Here is a 25026-nt window from a genome sequence, read left to right as displayed (position 1 = left end):
CGGGGTCCAAGTCACGCAACCGCGTTATAAACGGACAGCGTTATAAGTTTTGAGCTAATTTATTGCAGGGGGATATAAAAACAGGTAAAGTATAGCCTATAATATAGGTCCTGTGTATTGCCATGCTCTGTTGTCATCCGAAAATACTTGCATATAAACCGAATCGAACGATAACGTAATACATACCGCTTTTCTAATGTGCACATGCATCCGATAATCCAATATAATAACAACATCAATTACGAAAAAAATAATCTTTAACATTTATGGCAAGAAATATGAGATTCATAAGCACATCCATATGCCGACGCCAATTTTCAGAAAAAGAGTACAGTGCATTATGGGACAGAGCTTTAATTGGGCGAGCGACTTTAAATTTAGATTGAATGCAATACGACACATGTACAAAGAAATGTTTTATTGCGTCATACGCGTCATGTAAAAATCGTGCTTTCCGTGGACTTTCTGATAAATGGCAAAAATTAAAGTGAATCTCTGTTAGGTATACTGCGTTAGCACGTAAATAAATCGTTAGGATTATTTAATTTATTATTCGTACACGTACAGAAACATTAAACATAAACAAAGATCTTTTTATTTATCAAGCATGTATAGCATATACTAAACGATAACACTGTCAATGTTTATACAATGCACGATACATACAAAACATTAACAGGTAATTCATCTATTCGCTATGAAATGTGAAATATTCCGTCATCTTTCTCTGCTTGCACGAGTCTCTGGCTGCGCAGTATACTAGTTGTGCGCAGTATATTTCACAGCCGCTCCTTTCATATGGACAAACTGCAATCAAATCAAAGTAAAAATGTTTTAATCGTTTTGAATAACTTTAATTTGATAATTATTCCACTTGCACTTACCTTATTGAAAATAGCGCACTGAGCCGCTCTGATAGAGAATACATGTAATAAACACTGACTCGCAAGTTTTCACACCTTTATTGACATTACACAAGAGATTAACACCAGTTAGCTTTCTCGTGTCGTTTAACTTCTAATCGATTCAAATCGATTAAAATCGGTTAAACGGACGGATAAAGCAAGCAGGCTGTGATCGCCGCCATCTTTGAATTTTCTGAAAATACATGAAGATGCATAACATTGGTTTGAATCAGAAATGGAAGGTTGGAGAAAAAACGGGATCCAAGGACCCCCCCGCGTTATATTGGACACAGCGTTATAACGGACCGCACTATATTGGAGTTACAGTGTATTTGCTTATATTTCTTTGAAGTATTTTCAAATACAACAGCTAAATCCCTTTACATTGTATTCATTGATGTTCCTGAGAAACATATTATATGTCTGCCATATAAAAAAAGAGTTTTAATGGTTGATATAGTCACAATAATTATCAAACTGTAGCCAATGTTTTTTATTATAAGCCAAACATATTTGCCTATGAGTTCCATTACAAAATTTGAACCCAATCTTTCAAGAATGTTCTCCATCTGAACTAAAAATGTGTCCAAGGGAGAAGGATGCCCCAACTTTATCTCTTTGCATGCTGGGAAATTTGTCGTCTGCTAAAATGTCGTCTGCTCAATTCCAAACTGTTTGCAAAGGCCTTCAAAATTCGGTTCCAGCGCTGAAAGGGTTAAATCACTGCACACAGAAACAAGTGTTGTGTAACATAACAAGTGTGACCAATTATCACACCATGTATTCACAAGTCCTTTTTAACTGTTGCGGCACATAAAGCTAAGATTTTCACAATTGTTTTCTTTAATTTTAAGCAAGAACCACAGTTTGTGCATACAGCATTGTCTTGAAATAATGACAGTCACCGGTTTGATCCCCACTGTGGAAACGTTCTTTAGATCTTTCCAAAAGACTTCGAGTACTGCTTCTAGGCCCAGGAAACGGACTCGAGAACGTTTAAATAAGTACTACATGTAAGTACTTTAAATGCAATAAAGCTAAAATAAATAGGTTTAAACTAAACAAATACTGAACATTTTCCAAAATCACCTTAAAGAAATAGATTTGACAGTCAAATGAACATCTACTTTCTCTTTACTATAAAAGGACTATGCAATAACTTGAAGTGACCACTGAGATCTTGATATTTAAATTTGAGTTGAGACTCAGTTAAAGTTAATAGCTTCCGTAGCAGTCGGGCATGTTTTTATTTTAATAAGAGTTCTATGTTTGAATGACTGGCACTGTTCTTAAATCCCTAAAATGTGATGTCCCTAAATTCGTAACAGATATAAAGACGAGTTAACCTTTGCATGCTGGGAAATTTGTCGTCTGCTAAAATGTCTTCTGCTGATTTCTAAAATTAGCATTTTCTTCGATTTTTTTTTCAAAGTACACTATCAGAATAGCAAACTGTTTGGATCCTGATGAGACGCCACGTTCTGTGGCGTCTCATCTGGATCCAAACTGTTTGCAAAGGCCTTCAAAATTTGGTTCCCGCACTGAAAGGGTTAAAAGCATAAAACTGTTTAGTCTGCTTCAGGTTTCTATATCAGAGGCTATAATTGTATGCTCAACTCTCAACGTAAAAACATAAAACATCTATATTTATCTTGAAGAATACATATCTGTTAATATCCCTCTGTGAAATGTACATTTACTTATTCAAAAAAGTTTAATATGTCTAAATATGCATGCTTTAATTCCTATTTACATTTTAATTTTAACTTTTGGTTATGAGCAATTTCTCTATAAAATATTCCGCAACATTCTAATAAATTGTCACCAACTCTGTTGCATACAAACAGTAATAAAGCAAAAGCAAAGTCCAAGCACCAAGCAGGCTCTAGATTAACCCTTTGCATGCTGGGAAATTTGTCATCTGCTAAAATTTTGTCTGCTTAATTTCTAAAATTAGCAGTTTCTTCGATTTTTTTCAAAGAATACTACCAGAATAGCAAACAGTTTGGATCCTGATGAGATCCAAACTGTTTGCAAAGGCCTTCAAAATTCGGTCCCAGCACTGAAAGAGTTAAAAGGTAACTGTTGCTTTCTGTATCAACTGGTCATCATTTGAGTGGTGAGCTTCACAAGGCACAAGTCCCATGCTAAAACAGCCTTGCAACCACTGTTGGCCATGTTTATAAACAAATCAAATTGATCTCATAAAGAAAAAGTTGGAAGATCACCCAAGTAACATTTCAGATTATTATGCCCCCCTTCGAAGATGAGAGGGTATATTGTTTTGCACATGTCAGTCCGTCGGTCCGTCTGTCAGTCCGTCCATCAAATGGTTTCCGGAAGATAACTCAAGAATGCTTAGGCCTAGGATCATGAAAATTCATAGGTACATTGATCATGACTGGCAGATGACCCCTATTGATTTTCAGTTTACTAGGTCAAAGGTCAAGGTCACAGTGACTCGAAACAGAAAAAATGGTTTTCGGATGATAACTCAAGAACGCTTACGCCTAGGATCATGAAACTTCATAGGTACATTAATCATGACTGACAGATGACCCCTATTGATTTTCAAGTCACTAGGTCAAAGGTCAAGGTCACAGTGACTCGAAACAGTATAATGGTTTCCGGATGATAACTCAAGAACGCTTATGCCTAGGATCATGAAACTTCATAGGTACATTGATCATGACTGGCAGATGACCCCTATTGATTTTCAGGTCACTAGGTCAAAGGTCAAGGTCACAGTGACTTGAAACAGTAAAATGGTTTGCGGATGATAACTCACAAATGCTTAGGTTTAGGATCAGGAAAGTTCATGGGGACATTGATCAGGACTCAAGGTCAAAATTCAAGGTCACAGTGACCTGAAGCCACTGCAACTGACAGCCCATTTGGGAGGCATGCATGTTCTACAAACAGCCCTTGTCTGATTTGAAATTTGAACTGCAAGAATGAAGGTTAGCAAGTCTCTTCCTCTAGGTTCACATGTTTTTCTTGATGTATTTAACAAGAAGTTTATTTTGGAATAGGACCATCAGAGGAATATCCAGACTAAGATTGTATTGTTTCCACTAAGTGGTTGCAAGGACATTATGCAAATTCATGAATACTGACCCTAAAGACATGACTACAAAATCTCACTGGATGCAAAGACCAGCTCATTTTTTTTATTTCACTCTTCAAAAAAAAAAAAAGGCCTGAAACTTGGAAATTAAGAACTATCCTTCACAGCTATAATTTATTGGTTAAAGCCATTTTAGAATTTAACTTTAAAAAATCCTTTGATATACTATCGCTTATTTTTATGCTCCATATTTATTGCTGCTGCTTTAATCTCCTTAACGTGACATTAGATCAGGCAGGGAAAAGTTACTTTACCAATTAAGGTCGCTTTTATGCAAAGCACCATGCAGAAATCCTGTTGGCAAGGAATTCTTCGACAAATAAATTAGAATCATTAGAAGTTGGGGTTTAATTGAGTCTGATTGACTGACTTTAATTAAGTGCAGGCCTCTAAAACAAGCCAATTAGTAGACCAAGAATTCTTATACTTTTCGTGCCCTTTCATTTAAGGCTCATGAAGGCAGCTAATTAACTCTGCGTAGTGCAACGGTTTCCATTGGGTTCCATTATGTTTGGCATAAACAGATAACAAAAAGTACTTTTTGTTTGTCTGGTATTGGTGTAAATTTGGCTGTAAAACAGGAAAGCTTTTTCAGTCTAAATGTCACATTTGATTTATAAATAATTGTTGATCCAATATTACTTTACATTGTCAGTACAAATTATAATAGTGATTAGTTTACAAATATGAGTTTCTTTTTGGTCTAAATCTAAGCCCTATAATTCAAGTGGACTCAACCATTTGAATCCCTTAAACTTTCCAAATTCATGAAAACCTTTTTCTCATTGCAAGCATCAAAGCTGCTTTTAAACAGAGCAAAATCATTGTTTCCTTGTCCTTTTCAATTAAAATGTCATGAAAACTGGGCAGCTATAAAACCCCTTGGCCCCAAATTTCTGTCCCATTATTTGTGTTTGTTTTAGGGATCTGCACCCAACCCCAGGTAGTTATTAGAAACCTATTCCCAGGCCCAGACTGATGACTGCTACTTAATGAGGTGAAATTCTTCAACCAGTCAACCAAAGAAATGCAATTAATTTGTTCCTTAATGATAAAGGGATTAAATTTTTATGGATTTTTACAAAAGAAATTCTCTCCAAAGTCTTAAATCACCTGGGAAATAAATGTTTAAAAGAAACATGTTAGAATACTCTTCAATGTGAAGGGAAGAAAATCGTGTTGCTCTTCAAAAGAAGGGAGGGATTTGTTCTTAACAGGAAGCTGCACCTGTGTTAAAAGGGAACTAAATAATCTGCATTAAAAGAAAATGAATTAATATTTAACGTTTAAATGTACCTGCATAATCTTTTAACCCAAACACTTTTCTCCACACCAATAATGAATGCATGCAACAAGTATGTGTAATGAGTAACATTTAAGTTCAAATTGATAATTTGCATGTTTGGCTAGGATTTGTAGTTCATTTTTAAATAAACTAGATCTACCGTGTTTTCTGTTTTATTTAACAGCAAGTAATTTAAGACAAGCATTATAATAAACAGATGAACTGTATCACAGAAGTAATATTTCATCACTACCGGGATGTAAACCATTTATGGTTGCTTAGGAATTGAAATAGTTTTGTCTTAAGTGGGTTATTCAGAATATATAATATATATGGACTGAAATCATGCATTCTTTTATTTTTTTTTATGCAAGCATAAAAGTTATGTTTGTTTGATCCAAAAAAAAATTCGTAACTCTGGTTTGTAAATTATGGTTTATAATACTTCATGCGTCTCTGACTTGCAGTAGCTGTTAATTTGTTGTACATAGAGAAATGCCAAGAAAACTATTACAAAGCCATGTCAATACACTCAGACACAATGAGGAGGCATTAATCGATGCTTTTATGCCTGCGTGACCATCAAGTTTTCTGAACCAATGCATCAACGTGAGGCCAAATATCGAGACCGGCATCAAGCAATTATATTAGGGATATTAATTAACATTGCTGACTTCTTTTCATAATTTTCCTGGGAATATGGGCATCTTACTTAACGCTTTTTGAGTTAGAACAGGGAAAACATATTCAGAATTTGAGAAAATTATGGATACAAATGAGAATTCTGAGAAAAAATTGAGACCAACGATCAATATACATGATGTTTTCTTAGCTTTAAGCAATAGGGTAGTAATTTACTTGATCACAATTCAACTGTCCAGAGAAGACAACAGCAGAGCTTAGCCCATAGTAAGAAAGCTATTAATGTGGAAAACATTTAAAAAAAAAAGAAATATATCCGTAGGACATGAATGTCCCCGGCTATTTGCGATTGGACACACAAATGAGCGATGTGTGACTATACATAATGTGATCAGGTAAACAGCATGTATATACTTTTGTTACTGTTATATTAAAAACCCATTTCAGACTTGTGACATTGACCTATAAGTCAGTACCATGGTTCAAGATGCATGAGTCAGGTTGTCTTGACACAGTTATAAATTTTGCCATTTTATTTCGGAATCTTTTTGTACACAATAAATACATAAATAAATACATTCCTGACAGTTACAGGAACATCTACTGTCTCTATTGTGATATAAAGTCTAAGCAAAAACTGCTAAGTGTCAACTGTGACCTTGACCTATTATCAATTCATAATGAAATATTATTAATTATTAATTATTAAGTACAACATAAATTGAGTCCCTCTTAGTACAATTGTGTGTGGTAAAGCAGTTACAGTTTGGAATAAGCCATCAACAAACTCCTTTGCATTTGAATTCATAGTCACCTTGATTTTTTCGCTTTCAGGTATGTCCCCATAAATATAAACATTCTTTTCCAGTAGGTTTTTATCAAGTAACAATTTTATGTTGATGAAATCCTAAAGACAAAAATGTACACAATCCTAAATAGTTTTTTTCTATAGTGCGCTCGGTGGACTTTGAACTTATGCCGTCAAAAAAAATTTACTTTCTTCAATCATAAGTGTGCTACCCAGCAGTGCCTTTCTTTAACAAAAAAAATAAAAATATTTATTGAGCGCTATTAAAAAGACACACACGCACACAAAGCATCCATTTACTAAACACAAGATAATCTTATTTTTGACAATTTTATTTCATTTATACCAATGATATGGACCTTCGAAACTTATAAATTAATATAAATTAAACAACAGCACCGCATAACAGGTGCCAACGCTCGGCTGCGGGTGCAGTTTTGAAAAAATGAAAGCTTGTCAGTTTTTTATTTTTTTAGAGGTCACAGTGACCTTTACCTTTGACCTAGTGACCAAAAAATGGGTGAGGCGCATAGAACTCATCAAGGTGCATCTACATATTGTGGAAGCTCTTTGATTTTAGAGCCAATGTTAAGGTTTTAGCACGGCGGAGGGCAGGTGCCGGACCGCGGACAACGAGCTGGCTATGACAATACCTTGGGTTTTCTCCGAAAACAGCCGAGCTAAAAATTACATAATTCAGTAAAGAATTGCCATTTTGACTCGATCATTTGAAAATGTGTTAAAAGGTTCCAGAACATACTCAAGCATTAAAATTACAAGGTTCAGTATTCAGTATCTCTTTTTTTCTAGATTTTTATGAATAGAATTCATTACCTTCCTGACTTAAAAGTCAGATACCATATCCGTATTACACCAACCTAAAGATATCATGTGTTGGTGTAAAAAAAAATACCTAGACTAACAATTTTTTAAATTAAAGCTCTGTTTTCTGTAAGAGGTTCTTAAACCCAGAAAAATAATTCCACCTAATTCACAGATGTTAATTAACAATTCTTCAGTCAAGAAAAATACTTTGTAGATATTTCCAACAACAGCAAGCCTAAAAAGATACGTAACTTAATTATGAAGAAGTTAGTCTCACATAATGTTTATAAAGAACATTAACGTGAATTAAATGGGATAATTCCATTATTTATTGTACTGTCTCACAATTACATACATAATTCCACATAATGGCATATTAATGCTGTTGCTGATCATTTATAACAAACAAATGAATTTAGCTTTAATACTTGATATTATTTCAGAGGAAAACATTTTTAATTCTTCCAATTTTAATCACATAAACAATTTTTTACAATGTAACAAAATTCAGTTTCAGTAGTGTAACAGTATCTGCATTGTGACTGAGAGATCATTAGAAAGTTCCTCATTATAAGCCGAATCGTGCAATAATGGGCCCTAAGTCATATCTGAACAGTGGAGCTCCAAAAATGCCCCTGCATCCATAAACTCTGATGTGGTGTCATGATGTCCGCTAAGAAGATGAAAGGTTGCGTGGCATGATAGTGGACAGGGCAGCTCCTGACCAGACTGCTCGAACAAGCACACTGGTCTGGAGCTACGCCGTTCGCATAATGTATTCTATGCATTTTCCCACAGCACGGCTCTTATGGATATAAATTTGAACTCCCTTTAAATAATGTCTACTTGCACTTTTAACCTGAGAGCAGTGTGGCAAAAAGGTCTGAAACTGTTAATATTATTTAAAGAAAGCCATTTTTATGTTCGATGAATTGTTGTAAGGGATTAAAAGCATGTGGTATGTTCATACAAATATGCCCTTAAAATGTCATACAATGTGTGTTTATCTGGTTTTGCACCTTTGAGGTTACTAGTACTTTGTAATTATGCCATTAACACATTTATCGCACTATTTTGGCCTTTACAATATTGCTTGTCAAACGTCTTCACAACAATTTTCTGTTTCAGCATGAGTTTGTTGACAGATGAAGAGAGCAATGAAGACCTGATTTCAAACCCAACACCTTAAAAGATGGTAATATAATCTCTCTCCATTTTTAACACCCAGTCTACAAAACATACAATTTTCAGAAAACATTTCTGATGGACATTTTCAAACCAAAATACAAAAACCAGACTAAAAATTGATCAAACAAGCAAATTCGTTGAATTGGTTTCCCCCCCACAATATGCTTCTGGACACAAAAGTATTATATTTGACACTCAAACAAGCATTTTTTCAAGATACAAAGGGCCATAACTCCGTTATTAACAGATGGTGTACAATGCCATTTGGCGTGCATCATCCTCTAATCCATATACATACTCATACCAAGTTTCAATGAAATCTGCCAAAGCACTTCCAAGATATGGCTCCGGACGGACAGAAAGACAGACGGACAGACGGACGGACGGACAACGCCAAAACAATATCCGTCCGCCTATGGCAGGGGATAATAAGGATGATTTGGTCACTACAAATTGTGAACAGGCTATAACTGGTAAGGTCTCTGAGCTACATCAAACAAGTATTTAAGTTGTGTCTCTACACACTATAACTGGTAAGGTCTCTGTGCTACATCAAACAAGTATTTAAGTTGCGTCTCTACACACTATAACTGGTAAGGTCTCTGAGCTACATCAAACAAGTATTTAAGTTGTGTCTCTACACACTATAACTGGTAAGGTCTCTGAGCTACATCAAACAAGTATTTAAGTTGCGTCTCTACACACTATAACTGGTAAGGTCTCTGAGCTACATCAAACAAGTATTTAAGTTGTGTCTCTACACACTATAACTGGTAAGGTCTCTGAGCTACATCAAACAAGTATTTAAGTTGTGTCTCTACACACTATAACTGGTAAGGTCTCTGAGCTACATCAAACAAGTATTTAAGTTGTGTCTCTACACACTATAACTGGTAAGGTCTCTGAGCTACATCAAACAAGTATTTAAGTTGTGTCTCTACACACTATAACTGGTAAGGTCTCTGAGCTACATCAAACAAGTGTTTAAGTTGTGTCTCTACACACTATAACTGGTAAGGTCTCTGTGCTACATCAAACAAGTATTTAAGTTGCGTCTCTACACACTATAACTGGTAAGGTCTCTGTGCTACATCAAACAAGTATTTAAGTTGCGTCTCTACACACTATAACTGGTAAGGTCTCTGAGCTACATCAAACAAGTATTTAAGTTGCGTCTCTACACACTATAACTGGTAAGGTCTCTGAGCTACATCAAACAAGTATTTAAGTTGTGTCTCTACACACTATAACTGGTAAGGTCTCTGAGCTACATCAAACAAGTATTTAAGTTGCGTCTCTACACGCTATAACTGGTAAGGTCTCTGAGCTACATCAAACAAGTATTTAAGTTGTGTCTCTACACGCTATAACTGGTAAGGTCTCTGAGCTACATCAAACAAGTATTTAAGTTGCGTCTCTACACTCTATAACTGGTAAGGTCTCTGAGCTACATCAAACAAGTATTTAAGTTGCGTCTCTACACACTATAACTGGTAAGGTCTCTGAGCTACATCAAACAAGTATTTAAGTTGCGTCTCTACACACTATAACTGGTAAGGTCTCTGAGCTACATCAAACAAGTATTTAAGTTGCGTCTCTACACACTATAACTGGTAAGGTCTCTGAGCTACATCAAACAAGTATTTAAGTTGTGTCTCTACACACTATAACTGGTAAGGTCTCTGAGCTACATCAAACAAGTATTTAAGTTGTGTCTCTACACACTATAACTGGTAAGGTCTCTGTGCTACATCAAACAAGTATTTAAGTTGCGTCTCTACACACTATAACTGGTAAGGTCTCTGTGCTACATCAAACAAGTATTTAAGTTGCGTCTCTACACGCTATAACTGGTAAGGTCTCTGAGCTACATCAAACAAGTATTTAAGTTGCGTCTCTACACACTATAACTGGTAAGGTCTCTGAGCTACATCAAACAAGTATTTAAGTTGTGTCTCTACACACTATAACTGGTAAGGTCTCTGAGCTACATCAAACAAGTATTTAAGTTGTGTCTCTACACACTATAACTGGTAAGGTCTCTGTGCTACATCAAACAAGTATTTAAGTTGCGTCTCTACACACTATAACTGGTAAGGTCTCTGTGCTACATCAAACAAGTATTTAAGTTGCGTCTCTACACGCTATAACTGGTAAGGTCTCTGAGCTACATCAAACAAGTATTTAAGTTGTGTCTCTACACACTATAACTGGTAAGGTCTCTGAGCTACATCAAACAAGTATTTAAGTTGTGTCTCTACACACTATAACTGGTAAGGTCTCTGAGCTACATCAAACAAGTATTTAAGTTGTGTCTCTACACGCTATAACTGGTAAGGTCTCTGAGCTACATCAAACAAGTATTTTAGTTGCGTCTCTTGCATAATGCAGCATGTGCAGCTCCAGACCAGCCTGCATATTTGCGCAGTCTTTCCATGAGGTACCCAGTCCAGTATAAAGTAATGCACGGTCTCATGATTTCATTAGTGTACAGAATACCACCTCAGATCAGACTTCCCAAATGCGCCGACTTGTCTGGAGCTTCGCTGGCTGATTATTGCATCGTACATAACTTTCACTGCTCGACTTGTATATTCCATTCACACCAAACGCTTTTGAACACTCACATAATTAAATGCATTGTTTGAAAACACAAGATATGTGTTTGTCAGAAACACTATGTCCCCCACTGCGCCGCTTTGAAGCTATACATTTGACCTTTGACCTTGAAAGATGACCTTGACCTTGACCTTTCACCACTCAAAATGAGCAGCTCCGTGAGTTACACATACATGTCAATTATGAAGTTGATATCTTCAATATTGCAAAAGTTATGGCAAAATGTTTAAGTTGGAGCAAACAAATAAACCAACCAATCAACCAACAGACAGGGCAAAAACAATATGTCCCCCACTATAGTGGTGGGGGGCATAAAAAAGGCTTCAGTGAAATAACCATCATCAATTTTCATTACAAGTGTCCCTATTTTAATAGACTCTGCATTATTTTTGGTTGACCGGGTCTTCCTCCAACACAAGAGACAATTATGTTCCACAAAATTATTCAGTTTAGGGTATGATGATAAAAGGCAAGAAATTTATACAATGATTATGAGTTTATGATTGTTCTTTGAAGTAGAAACACAAATACCTATAATATCCAATATTGGACAACTTTGTTATTCCTAAAGGCTTTTAGTAAACAGGTTTAATTTACAAGATGTTTCATGAACATAGTGATTATCCCATGGAAGCAGTATGCCCTACATGCTATATATGAACATTTTATGCATATGACAATATATCATATTTCAAATAATGACACTTTAAAAGACCATCTTCAGTTAACAATAAGTTATCCATGATAGGAAATGAAAGATAAAAATATTTTTCTCCCTCAATTATTCAAACTTATGTCATTAAAAACAACATGTACACTTAAAACAAGAGGGCCAAGATGGCCCTAGTTCGCTCACCTAAGAGGAGTCGGTTCATTCAATCTTTACCAAACGTCAAACTTGACCTAGATATTGTCCAGACAAACATCCTGGTCAAGTTTCATCCTTATTGAACCAAAACTCTGGCATATGGAGTGATTTTATTTTTGTAAGATTTGACCTGGTGACCTATATTTTGAGTTGAACCCCCATACCAAACATCAACCTTTGCTTACATAAATAAATATTATGACCAAGATTAATAAAATCTGAAACAAAATTGTCACCTCTAAAGTGTTTACAAGGATTTTGTATAATATAATGAAAATTTGGACAATCTAAGGGCAATAATTATGGCATTAATTATGTAATATATATAAAACCAATCTTTTCACCAAGTTTCATGATGATTGGGCAAACAATGTGACTTCTAGAGTGTTCACAAGCTTTTTTAACTACAGTAGATTCCACTTATATCAGATATCAGATAATCGAATAATTCGGTTAATTGAATAGAAATTGAAAACACAAAACCATTTGCATCTCTTCCCGTTGTAAAAACTCCACATATTCTGATAGGAAATATGGCGTATTTCGGTTAATTGAATAGCCAATTTTCTATTGCACACTATAATCCACACTATTATCCAGCAAAGATGTCATAAATATCCAAGGATACGCATCGTATCGACGATTTTGACAGACACGCTCAATTGACTGCCTTTGTTTTTATTTCACACCATGCATGTATGCAGCGTCTGTCAAGCGTCACGTGACTAACAGGTGTAGTATGCGAGCAAGTACAATGCAAACACTGTAGTCTCCGGTGTGCAGTCAGGTGCGAACTTTCGAATGCAAACTGTCGAGCAACACACTTCAAGTAACAGTTTGTTGTCGCTTAGAAACAATTAAAGAGTGTGTTGCTGATTAGAAACAAACTGTTGACGTGTCTTGCTCGACAGTTTGCAAATAGGTGATGGAATGTTACACTATATTCTCAGTTTGTGTATATAAACCTACACAACTGCGCACATTTGTCAAAACATTGCAGTCTTAACACTGCTGATCATGTTTTAACAATAACCAAAATAAAATCCAGTATTGACCAGATTTTCAGGTAAGTCAGTACACAGTACATTATCTGTTTCAGTACTTCCTGAAAGAGCGTAATGTCAAAGATACAGCATTCTCCTCTCTACAAAGTTTTCCTTCAACAGTGTAAATACACCCACGCTAATTTTCGCGCGCTTTTTACCAGAACAATACATGAGCAATAGATGTTAATAGCATAAGCGTTGGTTAAGCAATAAAATGAATATGGGAAAAATTATTACACGCACCGTATGGCGTGACATTGTACATTGCCGCATAGTTTTGCTAGTTATTTGTTTGGGGCAAAGGAAATACATGTGGACGTTTTATTTAAAGCTAGAAAAGAAGTTTGGGATTACAAAATTTGTATTCTCATTTGGGAATTTAACTAAACATTTATATTATATTTATAATGGATTCAATATTTAATTCCAATATTAACTTACGTGTTGAAACGATGTTTTGATTATGCATGAAAAGCACAATTTCCAGGAGGATTACACCCGGTTAGTTATAACATTTGAAATATAACTGATTCCGTATAATTGAATACTCCGGATAATTGAATATTCCGACGAGACAAATGGGCTATTCAATTAAGCGAAATCTACTGTATATAAATATAAGAAAACTGCCCCCCCCCCCCTGGCAGCCATGTTATTCAAAATTTTCTGACCAAATTTCATGAAAATTGGACCAAAAATGTGACTTCTAGAGTGTTCACATGTTTTCACTATATACATATAGAGAAAAATGCCCCGCCCACTGGTTGCCATGTTTTTTCATTGATCTGGACCATTTTCAAACTCATCCAAGATATCAATAAAACCAATGTTTTGACCAACTTTCATGATGATTGGGCAAAAATTGTGACTTTAGAGTGTTTACAAGGTTTCTCTATAGCCAAGGAAAACTGCCCTGCCCACTGGCGGCCATGTTTTTCAAAGGACCGGAACCACTTTTGAACTCATCCAACATATCATTAAGACAAACATTTTGACAAAGTTACATGAAGATTGGGCATGAAATGTGACTTCTACAGTGTTTACAAGTTTTTTTCTTTTTTTGACCTAGTGACCTAGTTTTTGACCCGGCACAACCCAGTTTCGAATTCGGCCGAGATTTTATTGGGGCAAAGCTTTTGACCAAGTTTCATGAAGATGTGACAAGAAATGTGGCCTCTAGAGTGTTTACAAGCAAATGTTTACGGACGGACAGACGGACATACGATGGACAAAGACCGGTCAGAAAAGCTCACCTGAGCAATCAGGTGAGCTAAAAACATGCAAATATTGAAAGATTAGAATAAAATTCAGGGGAGATAAATACACACCGCAAAGGTATACAATGTGACGGAATATTTTCTTTCTGTATTATCAACATATGTTTATATAGGATCCAAGGGACATAATTCATAAAAGTTTTCAAGACTTGAAGATAGTTAAGTAAACATCATGAAATATGAAGTATCTTTTATAATAAGTATTATTCGATATCTAAGATCTTGTTTGCTGCAAAATATGTAAAACAATGGTAAATCATTTTAGTAAGTTTAAAAGAAGTAGAGTGACCACATATTTATTTGTTAAAGAGTGTACAATTGACATGCTGTATGGTTTTCTTCTGATAATATATCATTTACAATGTATTGACAAGAAATTTTACTTCTGCTAGCAATTGAACTTAACTTAAAGGTTCAATGAATTGACAAGAAAATTTACTTCTAACACAAAAACTAGCAAATATTGAAATGCTACAAAAACTTGACCATAATAAAAGAAGACAAAGAAAACTGTAAAACACGCACAGTTGTTCATATTCCAGCTCAATCCATCTCAATATTTGACACTTCAGCATCCAATTAAAACAATTTAGGCCGGTTTGCTAATGAATAATACCAAGTTTTATAGTTCCGCTGTATCCAAAGTGCAATTTCTCCCAAACCCATTAATTGGCCTCTGAGTCAGTCTGCCTTCCCTAATTAATCCATTTGCCAATTATAATTAGACAAAGAATGGTTCGGCTCTACTTATAATGGTTGCTAGCAGACACCAGAAAGAAAATGATCGACTAAAAAATTAATTGCTTATTGATTTTACATTGTTTTATTAATTAGATTTCAGAGGCATGAAACTGCAGATTCAGTAGAGCTTTTTGAATTATTAACAAATCACATTAAAACCTTTTTTCCATGACTTCAGCAGCCTGTGGCTTTAAATCCTCAATTCCATTTATTCTTGATCACGAAACAAAATATTCATAAATGTATCTTTCGTATTATTTCACATTACAAAGTCATAATTAGAATAATGTATGTGCAACATGTTACACTGGGTAATTACCATTTCTTAATTACAATAGAGATATCATCTGCATAAATCAAAGATGTTTTTTGCACATAACCATTTTATTCATAAGATATAGAGGATATTTGTTGGACTCTATGGAATATCGATTTTATTTCACAAATGATCATAGAAAATAATATTTTCACGAGTGGCCCAGCCACGAGTGAAAATATATATCTTTTATTATCACGAGTGAATTAAAATCAATATTCCATCGAAATCTCACAAATTCTCTTTTTATTTTATGCATTTTGCACCGTTTATTTACATTGTAAAATAGTTTAACTGGATAATTTCCCTGGATTTATGATGTTATTTCGTTGAAAAAATGACGTCATTTCACAGTAAAAACTACGTCATTTTTTTACGAAATAACAGTGAAATATCAGTTTTAAGTCACTGATATTTTTCTATAAACCACCTGAAAACATAAAATAAAATATTTTACTTGGTACAGATCACGCACAAACCAAACAATGTTTTATTTAGAAGAGGGCCTTTCAAGATGGCAAAAGGTCTTATGTTGCTCACCTAAGAACGGATGGAACTGAACTATTGAGCAGCATAACCCTTTGCATGCTGGGAAATTTGTTGTCTGCTAAAATGACGTCTGCTGAATTTGTAAAATTAGCATTTTCTTCGATTTTTTTCAAAGAATACTATCAGAATAGCAAACAGTTTGGATCCTGATGAGACGCCACGTTCTGTGGCGTCTCATCTGGATCCAAACTGTTTGCAAAGGCCTTCAAAATTCGGTTCCACAGCTGAACTGTTTTGAGCAGCTATTGTGATGTTCCCTTACAAGCCGGGAATTTTCATGAGACACAATGCCCGGAACATATTTCATGATGATTGGTCAAACACTAAGACATCTAGAGTTTTCACAAGGTTGTTTTACGGCCATATAAAGATTACTTTGTTGCCTCCTTGGAATCATGTTTTATATTAAATACAAGAGCACTGCATAACGGGTGCCAACGCTTGGCTGCGGGTGCAGTTTTTAAAAGAATGAAAGCTTGTCAGATTTTATTTTTGTAGAGGTCACAGTGACCTTGACCTTTGACCTAGTGACCCCAAAATGGATGTGGCGTGAAGAACTCATAAAGGTGTATCTACATAAATTATAAAGTTTCAAAGTTGTAGGTGGAAGCACTTTGATTTTAGAGCCAATGTTCAAACGGTTTTCTCCAAAAACAGCTGAGCTAAAAAAAACAAGCCTGGGCCAAAAACCGAGCCTGTACCCAAAACCAAGCCTGGGCTAAAAACGAGCCTGGGCCCAAAACCAAGCCTGGGCTAAAAAAACGAGCCTGGGCCCAAAACCGAGCCTGGGCCCAAAACAGCCTGGGCCAAAAACTAAGCCTGGGCCCAAAACAGAGCCTGGGCTAAAACCTGAGCCTGGGCCAAAAACCAAGCCTGGGCCAATCTAGATCCGAATGCATGAATTTAACGAATTTGGTACAGGATCATTTTTTTATGTGACACAAGAAAAAACAAACATCTGACTCTTGTTTTTTTATATGGAAAGATTTTTAGAATTTTTTTTTATGAAAAGACAATTGGTTGTGGCTTCTTACAAAGAAAAAGGCGTAGAGTACAAAATGTATGAAGACATTCTTACAACCTACCCCTTCTAGACTGACTTGAACGCTTTCCAGTCACCGATCACTATGGGCTGCCATGGATACCATAGAAATACATCTTCTGAAAAGAAAATGGAACCTTTTATAATACTTATACAAATCAAACCAAAAGCAATTTTTCTAATATTTATGTAATATACTTTACTTAACTCTTTCAGTGCTGGAACCGAATTTTCCAGGCCTCTGCAAACAGTTTGGATCCAGATGAGACGCCACAGAATGTCAGCAGACAAAATTTTAGCAGACGACATTTCCCAGCATGCAAAGGGTTAAGGGAATCAGTTTTTGTGTTCATGTATTCAACTGCCGTAATAACACTGGAAAACAGAGACTATCTATGAAATAAGTAAGGATTCATATAACACTTTGCATGCTGGGAAATTTTTGTCGTCTGCTAAAATGTCATCTGCTGAATTTCTAAAATTAGCATTTCCTTCGATTTTTTTCAAAGAATACTATCAGAACAGTAAACAGTTCGGATCCTGATGAGACGCCATGTTTTGTGGCGTCTCATCTGGATACAAACTGTTTGCAAAGGCCTTCAAAATTCGGTTCCAGCACTGAAAGAGATTATTTGGAAACAATATACTGCAAACTAAATACAGTCCAAAATTACTTGCAGCTCATATTTATCTCAGTATATGGATTATTTTGTTATTTTACCCAGCTGTGGTCTTTTGAAATAAATTATAAATATTTTAGTAAACGTATACTAAAACATGATCATTTTCATCTGTTATTTCACTAATCAAGTAGATATCCACTACATCATAACAGTACCTGAACGGATGCGATATTACCTTAGCAAGAATAAACAAATCAGTTTTACAATGTCAATGATCATCCGTTCATCCATTTACACAGTACAACCACCACCTGTATTATTGCAAGAACACTTTAACATATGAAATAAAAGTCAAATAACGTTGCACAACTCAGTCTCTCTTTCTGTCATCAATGGTTTTAATTTTCATTGCTAAATGATGAGATAATTGCTCCAAAATTGTTGCTTAGATATTCTTGTTTACCCATTGTAAACCCAAAACACATGTCATGTAGGGCGTGGAATATTGTCAAATGATTTCTGCTCTATGCTTTGAGGTAAATTGGAAAATGGCAGCATTATATTTGCCCTAATTATCTTTAATACACATTCACATAAATTTTATTTTACTCTAATTGCATAATTGTCATATTAGCGCACAACCTGCAGTGAATATGAAAACTCATGGATGTTTTATGCAATAATTTGACAGCATGTTTCATTGAGTTGAAACATGTCATGTCCATGAACTTGTCTCTGAAAAAAATAATTAAAGTATTTGCGTTAAGTGTTGCCTCAGATTAGCATGTCTAGTTTGAAAGAGTTGTCCCTGATATTAGAAAATGAGGACTGCATCATGCGGCGTCTCATCTGGGTCTACGCTGTTTGCCAAGGCCTTTTTTTTAGACGCTAGGCATAAATGGGTTAAAAGAAGATGCATTTCAACACCTTCAAGTCACTTGCAGACTTATACTCCACACAAGAAACACTATTTTCAACAAGAGCTGTCTTCATCGGAAGACATAACGCCCCCGAAAAACGCTTTTTCGAAACCTAAACGCAGATTTCAAAACCTAAACGCGGACTCTAAGTTCAAGGTCAAGGTCAAAGGGGTCAAAATTTGTGTGCGTATGGAAAGGCCTTGTCCATATACACATGCATACCAAATATGAAGGTTACATCTGAAGTGACAAAGAAGTTATGAGCATTATTAGAAACCTAAACGCAAAATTGTGACGGACAGACAGTGTGATCACTATATGCCCACCTTCGGGGGCATAAAAAACAAGCAAAAGTAAATAACCCTTATATATACTGAAAACATATTTGTGGTTCTAAATCTTGTGCTTTTCACTTACTCTCATTCAAAAGCTCAAAGTTTTCTTTAATAGCATTCAAATCTAATTGACAACTGACCAAAGGTTGATAACTCTATAAATCCTGAAGTGAGAATTATGTTCCTTGTGCTCTTCACTTCCTATCAAAGCCCACTATGTTGCATGAAGCTGCATCTAAATCCCTTCAATACTTCAATACAATAGTTATAATCAGCACAAGACATGAGTTTGCACATTGTGTAAGTGCTTTTAAATCCAAATGGCATGTTACTATAGACTGCAACTTTGCAAAGAAAAAAGACAAACAAAATGTGCTTAAGGAAATCTAACTTAAAGTTAATTGGAATGTAAGGCTTCACTCTACCAGTTTATTTCAAATAGGATGGCAACAGTTAACACTATCAAATTCACAGCTTTGATAAATCAAACAGTTTCCCAGTAATCACACACTCAGAAAACCAGAAATCCAGTTGCTAATAAGCCATTAGGCTGGGCTGCCCCTGTTTGTAGTGATGTGTGAGAAATATAAACCACTTGGGTCAGGACAGTGGCATGGAAAGGGGTCATATTTCACAGATAATGGTGTTCATATGGGCTCTGTGTCATAAATCACAGAGATAAAATGCTAAATAGAGGAGGTCTCAAGATTTTAATAAGGGCATCATCCCCATGACCGCTTTTGCTGGCATTTAGCATTATTATGCTCCATACATTGGCAGTGCTATATCTATGTAATTTGAATATGTGTGTAATAAAATAAGTGATTTCATAAGCTGTGAACACAATAAAAACAAGAGCTGTCACCATAGGATGACTTATGCCCCCTATAAACGCTTGATAGAAGTTATGAGCTTTTTTCGAAACCTAAACGCAGATTTCGAAACCTAAACGCAGACCCTAAGTTCAAGGTCAAGGTCACAGGGGTCAAAACTTGTGTGCGTATGGAAAGGCCTTGTCCATAAACACATGCATAGCAAATATGAAGGTTATATCTCAAGGGACATAGAAGTTATGAGCATTTTTCAAAACCTAAACGCAGATTTCGAAAACCTAAACACAGATTCTTAGTTCAAAGTCAAGGTCACAGGGGTCAACATTTGTGTGCCTATGGAAAGGCCTTGTCCATTATACACATGCATACCAAATATGTAGGTTATATCTCAAGAGACATAGAAGTAATGAGCATTTTTCGAAACCTAAACGCAGATTTCGTAACCTAAACGCAGACCCAAAGTTCAACGTTAAGGTCACAGGGGTCACAATTTTTGTGCGTATGGAAAGGCCTTGTCCATATACACATGCATACCAAATACTAAGGTTATATCTCAAGGGACATAGAAGTTATGAGCATTTTTCGAAGCCTAAACACAGATTTGAAAACCTAAACGCGGACCCTAAGTTCAACTTCAAGGTCACAGGGGTCAAAAATTTTGTTTTGTGTATATGGAAAGGCCTTGTCCATATACACATGCATACCAAATATGAAGGTTACATCTCAAGGGACATAGAAGTTATGAGCATTTTTCGAAACCTAAACGCAAAGTGTGACGGAAAGATGGACGGATGGACAGACGGACAGTCCGATCACTATATGCCCTCCTACCGGGGGCATAAAAAAGGTTTATTATAAGTGTTACATTGTCATTCTCTTTCACCAAAATTGTGTGTGATTTTTAACAATAAAAACAATAATCAAAAGTAATTGTTTGTGAAACTACATTCATATGACAAACTACAATCATGCAATTTACACCCAGGTGGATACAGTTTGCTATAAGTGTTAAAAGGCGCATAGTTTTGTCTATACCAGTGTCCATTCTAGACCGCGAATCGTGTTATTTTTCCAAAGATTGCGCACATTTTTAGCATGTGTAAAGTAATTATATGCTACAAAAATTCATTGAAAGCGTTTCCTCCACCACTATACACCTTATCTTAAGAAAAAGACAAAAATAATTCGGTAAATTGAGGCAAGTAGTTTATTTGCCAGTGTATTTAATTGGATGCTTCTATTTTCCTTGAATTTAAATCATTTAATAACACAAAGATGATAATTAACTCACTTATGAAACAACAAAAATTGTAACTGATAAGCATTTAATAACCAACAATAAATAGTGTTGGCCTTATGTTTCTGTTCACTATACAGTAAACCACAGATACTCATGGCCTAGACAGACTAATATTGTCTGTGTCATGTTATCTTTAAGAGCTTTTCATTGGATAAATATCACCTTTATTAGCCACATTTTATGAGAAACACAATCATAAATCAGGATATTGTATTCAAACATAAAAATCCAATCAAAATTAAAACTTGACTGCTCAAATTTTGGAGTGTTCCTATGTTTGTTTACAACATAAAGTATGAGCATATATATTGCGATTGACTTTGAAACAAAGTCAGGTGTTGATATTTTAGCTTATATTGTTATAAGATCTAAAAGTAGAAAATTATGGAATACTATTAATAATGTAGAGAATTTAAAGAGTTTTAGAGATGATGATGATTATGATCTTATAGAAGATGGTGATAAAAAATAAACTTTAGAAAGGTACAAAATGATTGTCACATATCAAAACAGATACTTCTTGTTTCTTATAGTTTCGATAAGTATTTGATGAATTCTGTACATCATCCAATTTAACACAACACACAACCATGTTTTTAAACTCACCAACAACAAAATATCCACAAATGTTCATAGCTTAGTTAATACCAAAAACAGATACAACTTTGAAGTACACTCGCATCTTAATTTTTCCAAAATCCCTTTCACTGTTTCAACGGATTGAACAACAATCTCGTGATCCCCCTGAGGGTCCAATAAAGCTCACGAATTACTGCCGGTGATTGTCGCATCTCCATTCCAGGTGTATCACACTCTTAACGATTTCTTTTTGTCACTTAACAAAGATAGAAAACACCGTAATTACATTTAATGGCGATTTTCTATACATTTCAAGGTGAGGACACCAATATAACCCTTGACAAGATTCGATACTCAGTTAACCTGGCATTTAACACTATTTCTCGTTAATTCCACGGTACGCTTTCGTAAATGTTTCCGCCTTTAATTCATTTTTAATTGAAGATGAAAGATATTTACATTAATTGCATATTAAGGCAATAAATATCACCTTTTAAATTCAAAACACTTCAGGCGTGATACCCAGCATAATTTGATGAAATGTATTTTTTCAGATTTTCATCTTAATATTGTTGAACTGTGTTTTACAGATGGTCAATAAGTTAAATGGTTTTCTGCTTCCCTTAAGAAAACAAAAATCATTAATACTTTACTAAGCGGTAGTTGAAAGCCCACATAATAGCCTTCATGAAAATTTAATTGCAAAAATACCTTTTTGCCACATCACAAGATGTTCTGATTAAGCAGTCAATTAAGCCCTTTTCTCCCAACCCTATAACAAACATAAATTAACATCCAACATTTCCTAATTGACATAAGAAATGTATATGATGAATTGAACAATGAATGATCTCCCTTGTATGAAATATTGCCATGATCTAATGAATTTAACACATAAATACACCAAACATTAGCCTATACATAATATTTAATGAAGTGTTGTTTTTTTCAAAGGAATGACTTACTCATCAAGAACATAAAAATGAATAAATCTGGTAGGTATTAGGATCCACCAATATACGATAGTAATATTTTGTGTTCGTCTGGTACACTGATATGATAAAGCACTTCTTGCTATGATGAGCTAAGTTTAATTCCCGCCCCTTGTGCATGTGAGCTTGGTAACAAATCTCCATACCGGACATGTGGAGTTTCCTCCGGGTACTCTATGTGGAGTTTCCTCCGGGTACTCTATGTAGAGTTTCCTCCAGATACTCCATGTGGAGTTTCCTCCGGGTTGAGGAGCTTTCTCCGGGTACTTCATAAGGAGTTTTCTTTGGGTTCTCCATGTGGAGTTTCCTCTGAATACTCCATGTGGAGTTTCCTCTGAATACTCCATGAGGAGTTTCCTCAGGGTTAAGGAGTTTCCTCCGGGTACTCTGTGTGGAGTTTCCTCTGGGTTGAGGAGTTTCCTCCGGGTTCTCCATGTGGAGTTTCCTCACGCCTTGTGGAGTTTCCTCCGGGTACTCCATGTGGAGTTTTCTCCGGGTACTCCTCGTGGAGTTTCCTCCGGGCACTCCATGTGGAGTTTCCTCCGAGACTCCATGTGAAGTTTCCTATGAGTACTCCTTGTGGAGTTTCCTCCGGGTACTCCATGTGGAGTTTCCTCCGGGCACTCCATGTGGAGTTTCTTTCGGGTACTCCATGTGGAGTTTCCTCCGGATGGTCCGGCTTCCTTATACAGCACAATGTCACAGCAAAATTTAATGCATGTCAGTAAAGATAAATAGCAGGAAATTGCTGCTACATTCAAAATTAATCCAAAATGGTTTGAGTTCAGTAAATTAATCAACCCATTCACACACACACACACACACACACAGGGCTGGCATTCTTACTGTGTTCTTACCACGGCCTAGGATGTTGTAGGATCGAAGGATGACATGAGAATGCATGAAGACTGCGTCCCAAAGTCGAGAATGGCTAGGTCAGCGCCTGCTTTGGACATGTTAAAAGCTAGGATGACATGAGAATGCATGAAGACTGCGTCCCAAAGCCGAGAATGGCTAGGTCAGCGCCTGCTTTGGACATGTTAAAAGCTGATTTTCTGCATTTTATGGGGACCTTATGTTCCATTACATTATTCAGAAAGCGGGACCACATTCTGTTTTTGCCATTGTTCCATGGGGCTATGGTTTATTCAATTTAGTTTTTTAACAATCTAAAATATTGTACCTAAAATTGACGATCATATGGTCTTTGCCAATGACCAATAATGGTTAACCTTTTTAAAACAACATAAATGTCTCAGAGCCAATAAAAGACCATCAAGTTTTATCAGGATCATTCAAGTCAAATAAGATACATTTGCATTATTTAGGGATCTAGAGTGAACCAGCAGGTTGCTTTGGCCAGCTCCTGCTGCTCTGGGTTTTTCCACACAAAAAAGTGAAAATCTGTTTATATATATTTAATATTCAGTATACAATTACTATAAATTGCTCTAAAACCTTATTCAAGTGTAAGATTAAGAAGTACATTAGATTTATTAATTAGATAAGATGATGATGTCACCAGCACCATGGTTCCATCTTCCTCCCAGCCCCATTTGAGCAGCACCCAGTACCTTTTGAGATCCAAGATCTTTTCCTAATTATTATCTTATATTCCATCGTATTTGCAAACAGCACGCTTTAAAAAGTATTTTTTTAATAATTTATTATTGACTAGTCGTATTTCATGCAGTATGTTTGTCGTAAAGGTGTGAACAAGTCATTTAATTTATTTACCAGCATAATATTCTACCTATATAAAAAAGTAAAATTAACAGGTATATATTCACACCAAGGATTTAATTTTGCAATGCATTTGATAGAACTTATACGACTTATTGATCATTGAGTAGTAATAGCATAATTTGCTGTGACATGGCATTGACCACAATTATTTTCGAAAAACAGCGAGAGTAGAATTAAAATATATTGTGTTTACACCTCCACCAAAGCCAATTGCAGCGACACAAAATATTTTTGAAGTAAAAATATATACAACAAAAAATATATTTTATGAACATTCTTGGGTGTACAAGTTGTACACAACATTCAATATTTAGTGCAAATCTCAGAGACAATTTAGTTTACCAACTGAACACTGCCAACATTTATAAAACTTGCATAAATGAAACCACTAAACAATATTCATTATAATGTAATAATTGTATATTGTATGAAACATAATTTTTTTATGTAACCTACTGCA

At 35.4% G+C, this 25026-nt stretch overlaps 1 protein-coding gene across 1 annotated transcript in view; it reads right to left on the bottom strand.

The window, feature by feature from the left end:
* LOC127846426 (zinc finger homeobox protein 3-like) overlaps window positions 1-25026 on the bottom strand; it is a 124753-nt gene that overhangs the window by 63373 nt on the left and 36354 nt on the right. Inside the window, 1 exon segment of the mRNA XM_052377651.1 lies at window positions 17282-17357. The gene's annotated coding sequence lies outside the window, so the exon portion shown is untranslated.

Source organism: Dreissena polymorpha, chromosome 9 (genome assembly GCF_020536995.1).
Source record: "Dreissena polymorpha isolate Duluth1 chromosome 9, UMN_Dpol_1.0, whole genome shotgun sequence".
NCBI classification, from domain to species: domain Eukaryota; kingdom Metazoa; phylum Mollusca; class Bivalvia; order Myida; family Dreissenidae; genus Dreissena; species Dreissena polymorpha.
This window is presented reverse-complemented; position numbering and strand designations above follow the sequence as displayed.